The sequence below is a fragment of the Stegodyphus dumicola genome, chromosome X2, assembly GCF_044657685.1.
Source record: "Stegodyphus dumicola isolate Sdum_Otavi_A_Nest chromosome X2, ASM4465768v1".
NCBI classification, from domain to species: Eukaryota; Metazoa; Arthropoda; class Arachnida; order Araneae; family Eresidae; genus Stegodyphus; species Stegodyphus dumicola.
The window spans coordinates 45,322,698-45,334,443 of NC_140781.1; the positions used below are offsets into that span (position 1 = coordinate 45,322,698).

The window sequence follows — 11,746 nt, forward strand, 5'->3', positions numbered from 1 at the left end:
GAATTTTTTATTATTCATTTATTGATATTTTAATATTTTATTTTGTAAGATTTGGCTTTAAAATTTAAAAAAATATATTTAACGTTTCGGTACCAGGTAAGTAAAATAATGCTTCCTAAACATCATTTATGGAACACGTTAATTCTACAAATTTCCACACACATTTTCAGTTAGGTGTTTTGTAGTTTATATATATATTTTAAATTATGTCTTAGTCAAATATATGTTATTAATAATTTGAAAGTTAACTTAAATAGCTTAAAATTATTTGTCGAGTATAAAAGAGCCTCATATCTTGATCAATGGCAAAACTTTAGTTACAAATGGCCAGTAACGTTATAAGGTATTTTTTCCTTCCTTTCCGCATGCCAACTGCAAGCACACTCGACGTGTACTCGAGAAGTCCGGAGTTCGAGTCCCGGCGAAGGTACTGTCCATTTTTTACGTCTCCTGCTTCAAAAGAGGCCTACTGAGTCTACAATGGCGTCCGAACTAAAGAGGTGGTGGACGATAATTTGTCACTAACAGGATTTGACGACAGGGTCCCTTCATCCCCAGCCACCCTTTGATAGGGGGAGTATATGAAGTATTTTCTCCTCCCTTTCCGCATCCTTTCGTGGTGTAACTGAAAGCATACTCGATGCGTATCCCAGGCAGGGCTAAAGGGCTGATTCTTCATCTTCTCGCACAGATTGGTGACGTAGATGGGTTCACTTGCTAATCCTTTGCATTCAGAGTGCCTTATTCGGCCTTCAGCTTCATTAAGTATTTCCTTGAAAATTAAAAGCTTTGAAGAATCGTGTAGTAGACAATATGAGTTAAGATTTAGGACATGAAATTATACGCATTTAAGTTAGTGATACAGTTGAATATAGTACACATACTGAATTATAGTATACATAAAACATAATCTTAAACTAATTTTTAAGATGGAATATGCATTAACTGTTATTCATTTTTTTTCAAAATAATTTTTTAAATATATGTAAATAATTAATAATAAGTATTCATAAATTTCTTCACTTATGGAAGAATTCCTTTTGCCTTTAAACTATAAATATTTACGCAAATAAAGCTTTTGATGTTAGTCACAAAATAATTTCTGCAATGGGAAAATTATATAAAAAATATGCAAGAACATTTTCAGAATATATGTTATAAAGGCCTTTTTCCTCTACTTGATTAAAAAATAATTAATGCTAATTAATAGGTTTCGTAATATATTAAATCGAAACAAATTTCGCTTCTTTTACTTTTATGATTCAATTAGCATTTGGAACGAGTAAATCATACTTTCTGTAAGCTTTTACAATGCTATAAAAGTGTTATTATGGATCATCACCATTATTATGCAGCGTCACTTGCTCATAAAATAATGAAAACATTTTAGACCAATATTTGTATACTTTCGTATACAAATACCAGTTTAAGTATATTCACGCATATATTCTTATACATTAAAAGTATATATTCTGATAATAATTTATTTTATGCAGAATTTCATTCATTCCGGTTTTCTTAGTTGTTTATTATTCTTAGTTGTTTATATTGTTTATTATTTATATTAGTTGTTTAGTTCTTAAAATATTTTTTAACCCAAAGGGTGTTAGTCCAGAAGGGCTATTAATCTGAAAACAGCATTTTGCGTCGAATCGCTGTAAAAAGCTGTATCACTTTTCAAATTGATGCCATCAAATATTATCGCTGTGTATTATATTTAAAGAAATTAAATAATCAAGACTCTGTATGAATGTATGCATATTTCTTGCATTGTAAAAAAACAACGATACCTAGAGTTATCAAATTTTGAATAATGTAGTCTTCCACCTGAACATGGGCAGCTGGAATCCCGAGTCTTAAATTTCAAATTTGTTTTATTATCTATTTCCTACTTTTAAACTCTGATGAATTTTCGATTAAGAAACTCAACGATTTCAAAGCGAGCAGTGGCAACACTGTGTGGAATAAAGTATTTTTATCTCTAGCGTGCGAGACTGTCTATCGGAAATTCTAAAGATATGCTGTTTTTAAATATTTTTAGCCCAAATTCTCTCGACATGTGTATGTATGTATAAATGAAACCCCCCCTTGGGCGTAATATAAAATAAAAAAATCGGAAAACTTTCAGATATTTTTAAATAATTAATTAATTATTCTGTAAAATAATTTTTAAATGCTGTTTCTCAGATCCTGTAATTACTAACATTGTGTTAGAGGTTCGAACAATTACAGTACTGCATATTGACTTTCCTCATGGCTATTGCTGTTATCATTTTGAAGTTCAAGACATGCCTTTATAGAACTTGAATTCTGAATTTCATAAAACGCACTTCATATATTTTTTTCTTTTTTGTTGCCTTTGCTGCCTTGATGTGTTCTGATAACTTACCAAGTCAGGTACATTAACAATTTGGATAGAATATTTTTTGTCTGTAATCCCAACAAATATTTTACATATCATTATTCTCATACTCAGATTCACTGAAATGGTTGTTGCTGATTTTAGCATTCTTTGTATCGACAGTACCCGCTCTTTGACATCTATGCAGCTACTCTTTTCTTAACTGAATGCTTCTATGAGAAAATCGATGAAATCTTATGCTTGCTTTATGATACACAGTACCGCAGGTAGCGACGACACACGACATCATTTCTCAATATTTTCACGTTACAAACATTTTCTAAGCACAAATTCAGTTAAAAAATATCTTCAGTTATAATTTTCTAGTACAATGAACTTCTTTCTATGAACCTAAGAAGTAGGAGATCTAAGCTTTCACACTGTGAGTTTTGGTCAGTAGGCGAGGTAGCCGTCACATAACATCTGGTGTGCTCCACGAGAGGGTTCGTATCGCTATCGAGGAATGAAATTCCCCTCGAAGGAATGACACAACCCTTGTCTTTCTTTAGCCCTGTATCCGAGAGGTCCGTAGTTCGAATCCCGGTGAGGGAGCGGCACGTTTTTCTCGTCTCCAGCAAGAAGAAAAAATGATAATAATAATAATGACTCTACAACTATCTAACTTACTATCACTTACAGAACAAAGATCCCTTTGAAGTAATTTCGCATTGTGTTTGTAACCTTAAATACGAGCCCGTTGCTATTTGGAAAGCTCTTACGAAGAGGGTCTTTTTTTTTTTTTTACTAAACAGACAGTCCACGAAAGTTTAGCTATTGTTACAACATCAATCAACCGGTCTGATTGACTGACTGTCATGTACCCTGAGGCATTTTTATTTCTACAAGTTGGTGTAACTACTCTCGCTTCTGAAATCAGGAAAATCCCCGAAATTCTTCGCGGTGAAAAGGCCAGATGGCGCCTGTCGTTGGCAGCAGCCTTGGGCATCATATCGGGAACAGTGTGACTTTGTACAGTTCCACCCCCCGTTTTGAAGAGGAGCACACTGGGAAACGGTCCGAGGGCCTTCGGCGCCTCTTTCCCTACCAACAGCCTCTCGAGAGGACTTTCAGTTCGCCGTATATTTTAAGTGCCCTCATGCTGCGTAGATACTATACAGTTACAAACATCCATGTCTTCTCCAGAATTCAAACATGGGCCCTTGGGTATGGCTGTCAGAGTCACTAACCACTATCCCGTTTGGGCGGCATTTCTACAAGTTTCATATCTTTGTTGCCTTTACCAGATAATATTTTAATTTTTTTTCTGCCTCCTTTCCACGCGAATCCGAAATAATAAAATCAACAGCTTATTTCCTAATTACAGATATTGAAGGATATCTGAACATCACTTTCCTGGTCACAGGACGTAACGTTTTTAGTTCTTTGGTTCGGTAAATACGAAACAGAAGCACAAAAATAGAGTAGAAATGTAGTAGTAGCCTTTTGGTGTAGTGTATATATGAATAGTGGCTTGGTAGACAGGAACAATGTCATCATAAATATTTATACTATACCATATAAAATATACATAATATTTAAATATGTGCTCAAAAGTTTTCCCTTTGGTAATTTTTTCTTCGAAATTTAAATGTAATTTTAAGAAGAAATGTGGTCCAAAATTATAAGCATTCTCCTAATGCAATATGATCCGCTAATTTCCTTTCTGAACATCTTTACGATGCCTTCCCGCCAAAGGCACATAACAAGCACCCCATAGATTGAATGCACAAGCTCTTTCTTTGCTCTTTCTTTTCCTCAATTAATATACAGCACAATGATAAGTGACCTTATTATTAGATACTTTAATCTGTACAAACATACATACTTTGGCACAGTTAGGAAGTGTCTTCCAAACCGATGGAAGTAAGAATTGAAAGTTATTTGTTCGTTTCTATTCTATCTATGCATTGCGATATTTATGCAATGAACGTGAAAGCAAAAGTGTGAAAAGTTAAAGAATAACAATTTAAGCAAAATGTAAAGTTTCTTATGAACAGGACTAATTTAGTGCTATTGAAAAGATAAAAATTAAACGTACCATAAAATTTTTTTAAGAGTGCAAAATATTATTCTTTGTCCATTCAATTGTTTCTTAGTTTTAATAGGAAAAAAGATGCATTTAAACAAAATTTAGCAAAATAATTATGGTAAAATGAGGGTAAAATATTTAACGAAACAAAATTATTTTATACTTTTTTTTTAAATTTTTTAATCATCGTAACAGGAAAGAGGAAAAAAAAGACAGTCTTTTGCTTCAGTTCTTTAAAATGTTTGTCTTCACAGCAGCAACACAAATTTAGGACATTGCTTCTAGAAGAGGGAATTATACTTGCTGTTCTTTTTGTGTAATTTAGGTCGATAAATTTATTTATAGTTCCTTTCGTAAGGATTCATAGATTTACATTCTTGTGCATTAGCATTCAAAATCACGATAAATGCTTTTGGATTGCTAAACTGGAGCAGCTGCATTTTCTCGCCCACAGGCGAGAGAAAGATGACCTGTAAAACTTAACGAAGAAGTACGGAATCGCTGCGTGTATTGCTTTATAAGTGAAACCACTGCATAATTTTAAATTGGGCAACTTCAATATGTTCTTATAATTAATTGCCTAATCATATTATCATTATTAATAATAAGTCTACCTTAAGCTGCTTTACACAATTTTATTTTAAATCTGGGCAGTTTATGCTTGTTAATGAAATTTTGGACTGCTTGTGCTACGGTGGAGTATTCAATTCCTTTAATGCATTAAAAGTTCAATAGCGGGAAAGACACATCGAAAATTTGCCAATCTGTATGTAGGTTATAGATAAGCATGTAAATGGTTAACAGCGCAACACATATGCAAGTAATATGTAACAGTAGCGCTCCTTCCTCCAAGTACTATAACAGGAGATAATTCAGGGCCAGTGTTGTCGCTGGTTTTGTTCATGAAAGAATCATGGGTGGTGTGATTCATAGATTGATCATGTTCATGGTTGGGTGCTTCGATAAAAAACACAGCAATGATACGACCAAGTTTCAAGGTTTGATTGAGGAAGAATTATGAGATTACGAAAAGGCGGATTTTCCTCCTGAGGTATCTGTAAGCGTGTTGGACGGAATAAGGCCACGGTAATGAGAATGTATCTGGCTTCAGTGGGTTGAAGAGGGAAGAACCCATTGATATGAGTGATTGCAACAACCCCGACACATAAACAAACGACAGGCCTGGCATCCGGTGCTAATGGCAGTTTGAATGACAGTACAGCCACATCAAACATCTTAGTTCAACAGCCACAGTACTCCCCCCCCTAAAATGCTTTAATTAATAGTTCTCCAGTAGATAAACACTAGCAGTATTTGGAGTTTTAGGTATTAGAATATATTACACTTCGTCAATGATTATAAAATTTACAAGATTTTCAATAATATTTCGATATTTTTTGAAACTCTGCCGAAATATGTTGCACAGCCGATATTCTACAATACCTACAGTGCAAACGAAGAGCGAAAATACTTTAAATGTGCGTAAAATGTTTTTTTAATTAATAGCAATCTCTAAAGGCTACTACATTTAAACTTGCTGCTCTGAAAGTTGAGAAAGGCGTATTAAAACTCTTCAACATTCTCAGGATTGCTTTGAAATTTAGCATGTTCAGGAGTTGCAAGATTCAGTTTCTTAAAACTGAATGAGGATTTAGCTTGCGATACCTGTTTAATTGGATAAAGCACTGTGAATGACGCAGATAAAAGAAGAGCCATATGAGATAAGTAAATTAAAAATCAAAGCTGCAAGATTACGAAGCTTGCGAGGCTCTCGACACAAAGCCTCGAACCACCGGAAATGATTACGCTAAGTGTGCCTATCTTCTGGTTTCAGGGACTGCTGTTAAATTGAGGTTGGTGACCGCTGATATTAAGACCTTTGGAAATTATTTTCGGAAACCTTTCAGCTAAACTAACGACAAACCCGCTTGATATTTTGACCTGGGTCAACTCCATTCAGCGCACCCCATTGGGGCCTCTTTTAGTTGTAGCTGTTGCGTTAAGAGTCCATTTTCCGTTTACGTCAGAAGTTCTCGAATTTATCTTTCTCCCCCCCCCTCTTTTTTTGAATGGAAGCAATTTTTTTTCAACCTTCTTTTTGTTCGTGGTAAATGTGTTGATTTCAAAGCAAAAGGAAGTAAAATAATAGCAATTAAATAAAATGATTATAACAAAGCGATAATGATACTTCAGGCCTGCTTTTTATACCAGTTACTTTTTATTTACAAAAACCGATGGAATATTTTGTTGTTGTTGTTGAATATTTTGTCGCTTCTTGCTTGAAAAGTTGTTACTTGTGATGTATGAGTTATGAAGATTGAAATATAATAATTTTTACTTTGTACCATCAAATTTTTTCACTTCGAAATTTGAAGAATTTTTTAGCTGAAATTCTTTCTTTACCAAAAGTTCGCATTTCGGAAGAAAAAAAAAAAAAAAAAAAAAAAAAACTGAAAGGTTTCAGATTTTAAATTACGTACAGAGGGGCGTTTTTTTAACGTTTTGTGCGTTACCTTTATTTATTAAATATCATGTTCTTTGCCCTTAAACCATAAAATTCAGTTCAATAGGAATGTTGTAAAATAATTTTAAAATGAGCAAATCTTTAGAATTTCCGATACACAGTTCAGCGCGCTGGAAATAAAAAGGTTTTTCTCCCCCGTAGAGTGTTGCCATTGCTCGCTTTTAAATCGTTGAGTTTGTTACTCAAAAATTCGTTACAGTTTTACAAAATATGAAATCGATAATAAAACAAATTCCAAATTTCAAATTTGGTCATCCACATGCCCATATTCGTAGGAGGATTACGCCATTCAAAGTTCGATGGCTCTATGTACCGTTTTTTTATCTCAATGCGAGAAATAGGCATATATTTATGCAGATTCTTCATTATTTAATTTCTTCAGATATATAATGCAGGACTCTAACATTTGGTGGCAACAGTTTGAAAAGTGATTCGCCGTTTATAGTGATTCAACGCAAAATCGCAAAACAAAAACAATAGTCCTTCAGGGGCAAAACCCCTTTGGACTACAAAAAAATTCTTTAAAATAGCTGATATGAATTTTTCCACATATTTATGCAATATATTTCAGAAAATATTTTATCGAACAAAAATAATTAAATCTTAAATGATAACTACAAATATATTTTGCACGTATTGATTTTTAACTACCTAATTAATTATGCCTTTTCAAATTTACCTGTTTAAAAGATGGAATTTTTAAAATCACCATTAACATTAATTTTTTTACCTATTTACTTTTTTATCTAATAACGACCAAGCAAATGGACCGAATGAAAAAGGGGAAGGCAGCCTTCTTCGAAGATTTTGGGAAAGCAAGTTTACTCTTCAATTCATTTTATCATAGTCTGTAACAATAATGGAACAATCAGACCTCATAGACTCAGTTAAATGCTAGAGCAGTTGTAGGCTTTGGTGCTACTATAGCGTGATGGTACGAAGAATAACATTTTCTTACTTTCATCTATATACTGACACCATCTAGGACGGTTCATATTTAATTTTTCAAACATTTGACGCAGAGTTGTCACATCACATTACGTTTATAGCGTTATACAGCGTAAAAATGATACAGCTGCATTTAGGCTGTAATAAAACATCTAGTTAACGCATATGGGTTTCGTCGAGGTCTCAAATACATTTTCACTTCTTAAACGTTATTCTGCGTCGTGCAAAGAATTTATTTTTGTTGCCACGGATAGCTCACAAAAAATAGCTTAACAGACGTTTTCTTTTTTTATTTCCACTCTCTTTTTTTCAATCGCTTCCCTGTCATGCGTGCTCGATTCAGAACGGCAGCAGTCTTCATAACTCCTCTGCCTGTGAATACACCTTACAAATTGCGTGGAGCTGCAAGAAATTCTTATTGGTAATGCATTTTCTTTGTCAAGTGGTGTTTGATGGTTTTTAAAATCCTACTTCTAAAGATTTTAATATTAAAAAACTTTGCTTTTTAAGTACTTTCTTATCAAATGTTCCCAAACATAATGTAAACATCTCATTTCTCCTCTTTTTTAAAAAATTGTGGTAGAAAACTCTTGCATAAATAAAATTGCAGTACCAAGAAAAAACATTAAACAGGTTTCTTTATGTTTCTTACCAATCAACTAGTTGGATTTTTCCCAAATTTCCAAATTTTTCTTTCAGAAATACTATGAAAAGCAGGTTTGAATCAAGCTTCTTAAAAATTATGTTAGTGCGTATATAATCATTTACACATTCGAGTGGCGAATTACTCAAAGGTAAGTTTTTTTTATTTCTGAAATTTTTCATTACATATAAATATATAAATTATCTAAAGTAATAAAATATACAAATTATAAATTATACTATATATAGACATATATATAGATATAGATATATAATATTTATGTGTTTGTGTGTGTGTATATGCATGTATGCTGTTTCTCACAGTATCCAACTTTATAATGTTATTATATTTAATTATTAAAATGATAAAGGAATTGAATTCGTTAGGAATTTTTTCGTATTTTTGTATTTAATGACTGGTAGGAATCATCGATTTCTTTTGAAATCAGGGAGCAGTGTCGAAAGGTTTCCTGAAATTACTGCCGAATTCTATATAACTAACATTCCAGTTATTTGCTGAGTAATAAGCGTCCCATCTACAAGCAGTGTCAAATGCTTAATGCAATAAGCATAATTTAGCAGATCTTAGAAGCCAAAGATCTAGATGGTTCTATTAAAGACAAAATCTTCATCTACTATTGCATTAAATGTATAGGATTCTCTACTGAATTCTTCTGCTGATTGAGATTCATTATGTGTCTGTAACAAAACTCAGCTGTCAACTACCATGTTAACTATTATTATATATATGTTTCATTCCTGGAATTTTTTTAATTTATAAAATGAAACATAACGTTATGAGCAAAAACATAATATATGTTATAAAAATGAGGAAATTTAGTTGAAAATTTAATTACGTTGTGGAATTAAACAAAGTTGGGTGATGTTGGAATATCTGTTATTTATTTTGAAAACCATTTACACGCTGAAATAGGTTAAGTATTTCGGGAAACATATAGAGGATGCCTATTATGTTTTTAGTGGTATTTCCAGTTACTACAAATAGAGTATCATATATAATTATTGATGCTAATTAAATAAGAATTACAGAAGAATACCCATTAACCAGAGTAATATCGTGTGTTTTACTCGTAATTGCAGTTACTACAAGTACAGTAGCCTGCATAGTTATTGATACTAAATAAATAAGAATTACAGAAGACTCCCCATTAATTGGGGTAATATCATGTGTTTTACTTATAATTCCAGTTACTACAAATAAAATATCTTATGTAATTATCGATACTAATTAAATAAGAATTGCAGAAGGCTATTAATTACCCTGGGTAATATCACGTATTCGCCCACCAGCGGCCGAGCGGTATAGTCGCTGAACACTGGTAGTTCGGTCCGAGGTTCGAATCCCGCGAACGGGCTGGCTGCATGGGTGTTTTCGTGGTTTTCCCCATGTGTAACGTGTATACGAGCCAGTTTCCCTTAGAAAGTCCTCCACGAAAGGCATCCCTCCTCTTAGGCAGATAGCCCTAGTGTGCTTTGCCATAATTAAATACACCACCAATATCACGTATTCTATCGTATTCTACTGGGTATATTCTACTGTAGTTCCAGTTATTACAGACAGAGTAGCTTATGTAATTATTGATACTAATTAGATACGAATTATAGAAATCTACCCATTAATGGGGTAATAGCGGGGGCGACGTCCTCGGTTAACCCAAAATCACGGTTAATCTGATAGCAGTTAAGAAAACTTAGGAAATAAAAATTCACAGAAAATTAATATTAATAACTGGCCTGTATTTTTAAGCAGTTTAATATGGAGAATAATTTCATTTGGTTACGTAAATTAAATCAGCCTTGAAAGCAAGAACACATTTCAAAACAGAAAGAAAAGCTTTTCTTTTGTGCATATGACTCTTGTATTTCAATAGGAGTATATAGGAAAAGGAAGATTAATGGTTATACACTTGTTTTTAAGATTTAGGGATTTATTTTTAATGAATGATTTCACACTATTTATATAATGCAGACTATATACAATTAAATTCGGTACTGCAGTGAACAAAAATACTTCCTAAATACGGCAGTATCATTTGCTGTCGCATCTGTTATCCTTTGCATTTTTTTCCTGTCCGTATTTTCAGTAGTTGTAATTGTAATTTTTCCGTCATTTCCCAATAAACAAACTTTAACCTTTTTTTTGACAAGGCCCGGTTATTTGGGAGGTAACTGAATTTATGAATCGGTTATAATTACCTAAAAACTGACCATATATTACTTTAAAATGGTTACTATGTTTTCTCAATAATTTTACCGAGCAAAATAATATGAGCTTTACCATTTATTATTTCTCATGTCATTAACTACAGCACTACAAGATATTTGAATTCTATAGAATTTTATTAATGGGAAATATCGTATTTTGTTACTTTCTTGTTAACATTCAAATCCAGAACATTCTAAGTACTATGAAATATTATTCACTGATTGACTAAAGGATATCTGCATTGCAGCGTTACGTAAGATCGTATGACGCAGTTTAGATTGATATATTATAAATAGTTACTACATTTAAAACAAAAAGGGGAAGTACCCAAATTAAAATGAACAATATAACTGACTATTGCTAGTTAAAATCTGAAGTCTTCTTTATATGTTTTTATGTCAAATATATATTTCCTTAACAAGAAATTTAAAATAAATTAAAAGTGACCGGACACGTGTATATATATCTATAAATACAGGTTTCTGCTCTAGTGTACTTATAAGAAAGAGATAAAATATATAGAAAATATCAACCAAATGTGGCAAATTTTCTAATAAGAAGTTAATAGTTTCTAATAGAAGTTAGAAACAACTGATATGAATTGACACTGAACAATTACTGAACTTGGAAAATAAAACTTTTTATTTTAATTTTGTTTTCCAGTTTTCAGTAGCTTATTTAACTGTTTTTAATTTGTGCCTTCCTGTTAGAAAGAAAATTTGCCACATTTGGTTGATCTTAATTCTATATAATGTCTTTCTTAATTAATTTTGCAGCATTTTGAGCGACATGAAACTTATTTATTAATTAAATATTGTTTAATTTATGATCTCTCTCTCACTCTCCACTTTCTTTCTCTCTCTCTCTATATATATATATATATGTATGTGTGTATGTAAGATGAAAAATATGTAAATCAAAATTACAAAATTTTAACTTCAAATAGCAGTGGCCTTTTAATTCCTCATTTTAATT

General features: G+C 32.4%; 1 protein-coding gene across 9 annotated transcripts in view; it reads left to right on the forward strand.

Annotated features, from left to right (window-relative positions):
- LOC118199723 (zinc transporter ZIP12-like) overlaps nt 1–11,746 on the forward strand; it is a 193,648-nt gene that overhangs the window by 104,446 nt on the left and 77,456 nt on the right. For 7 of the 9 annotated variants that reach the window (XM_085809543.1, XM_085809546.1, XM_085809542.1 and 4 more), the window contains one exon: nt 8,602–8,696. The exons of 1 other annotated variant lie outside the window; for it this stretch is intronic. The gene's annotated coding sequence lies outside the window, so the exon portion shown is untranslated. Of the gene's footprint in view, nt 1–8,281; nt 8,324–8,601; nt 8,697–11,746 lie in introns of those variants that run through there. One more of the 9 variants, XM_085809549.1, reaches the window with a different exon arrangement.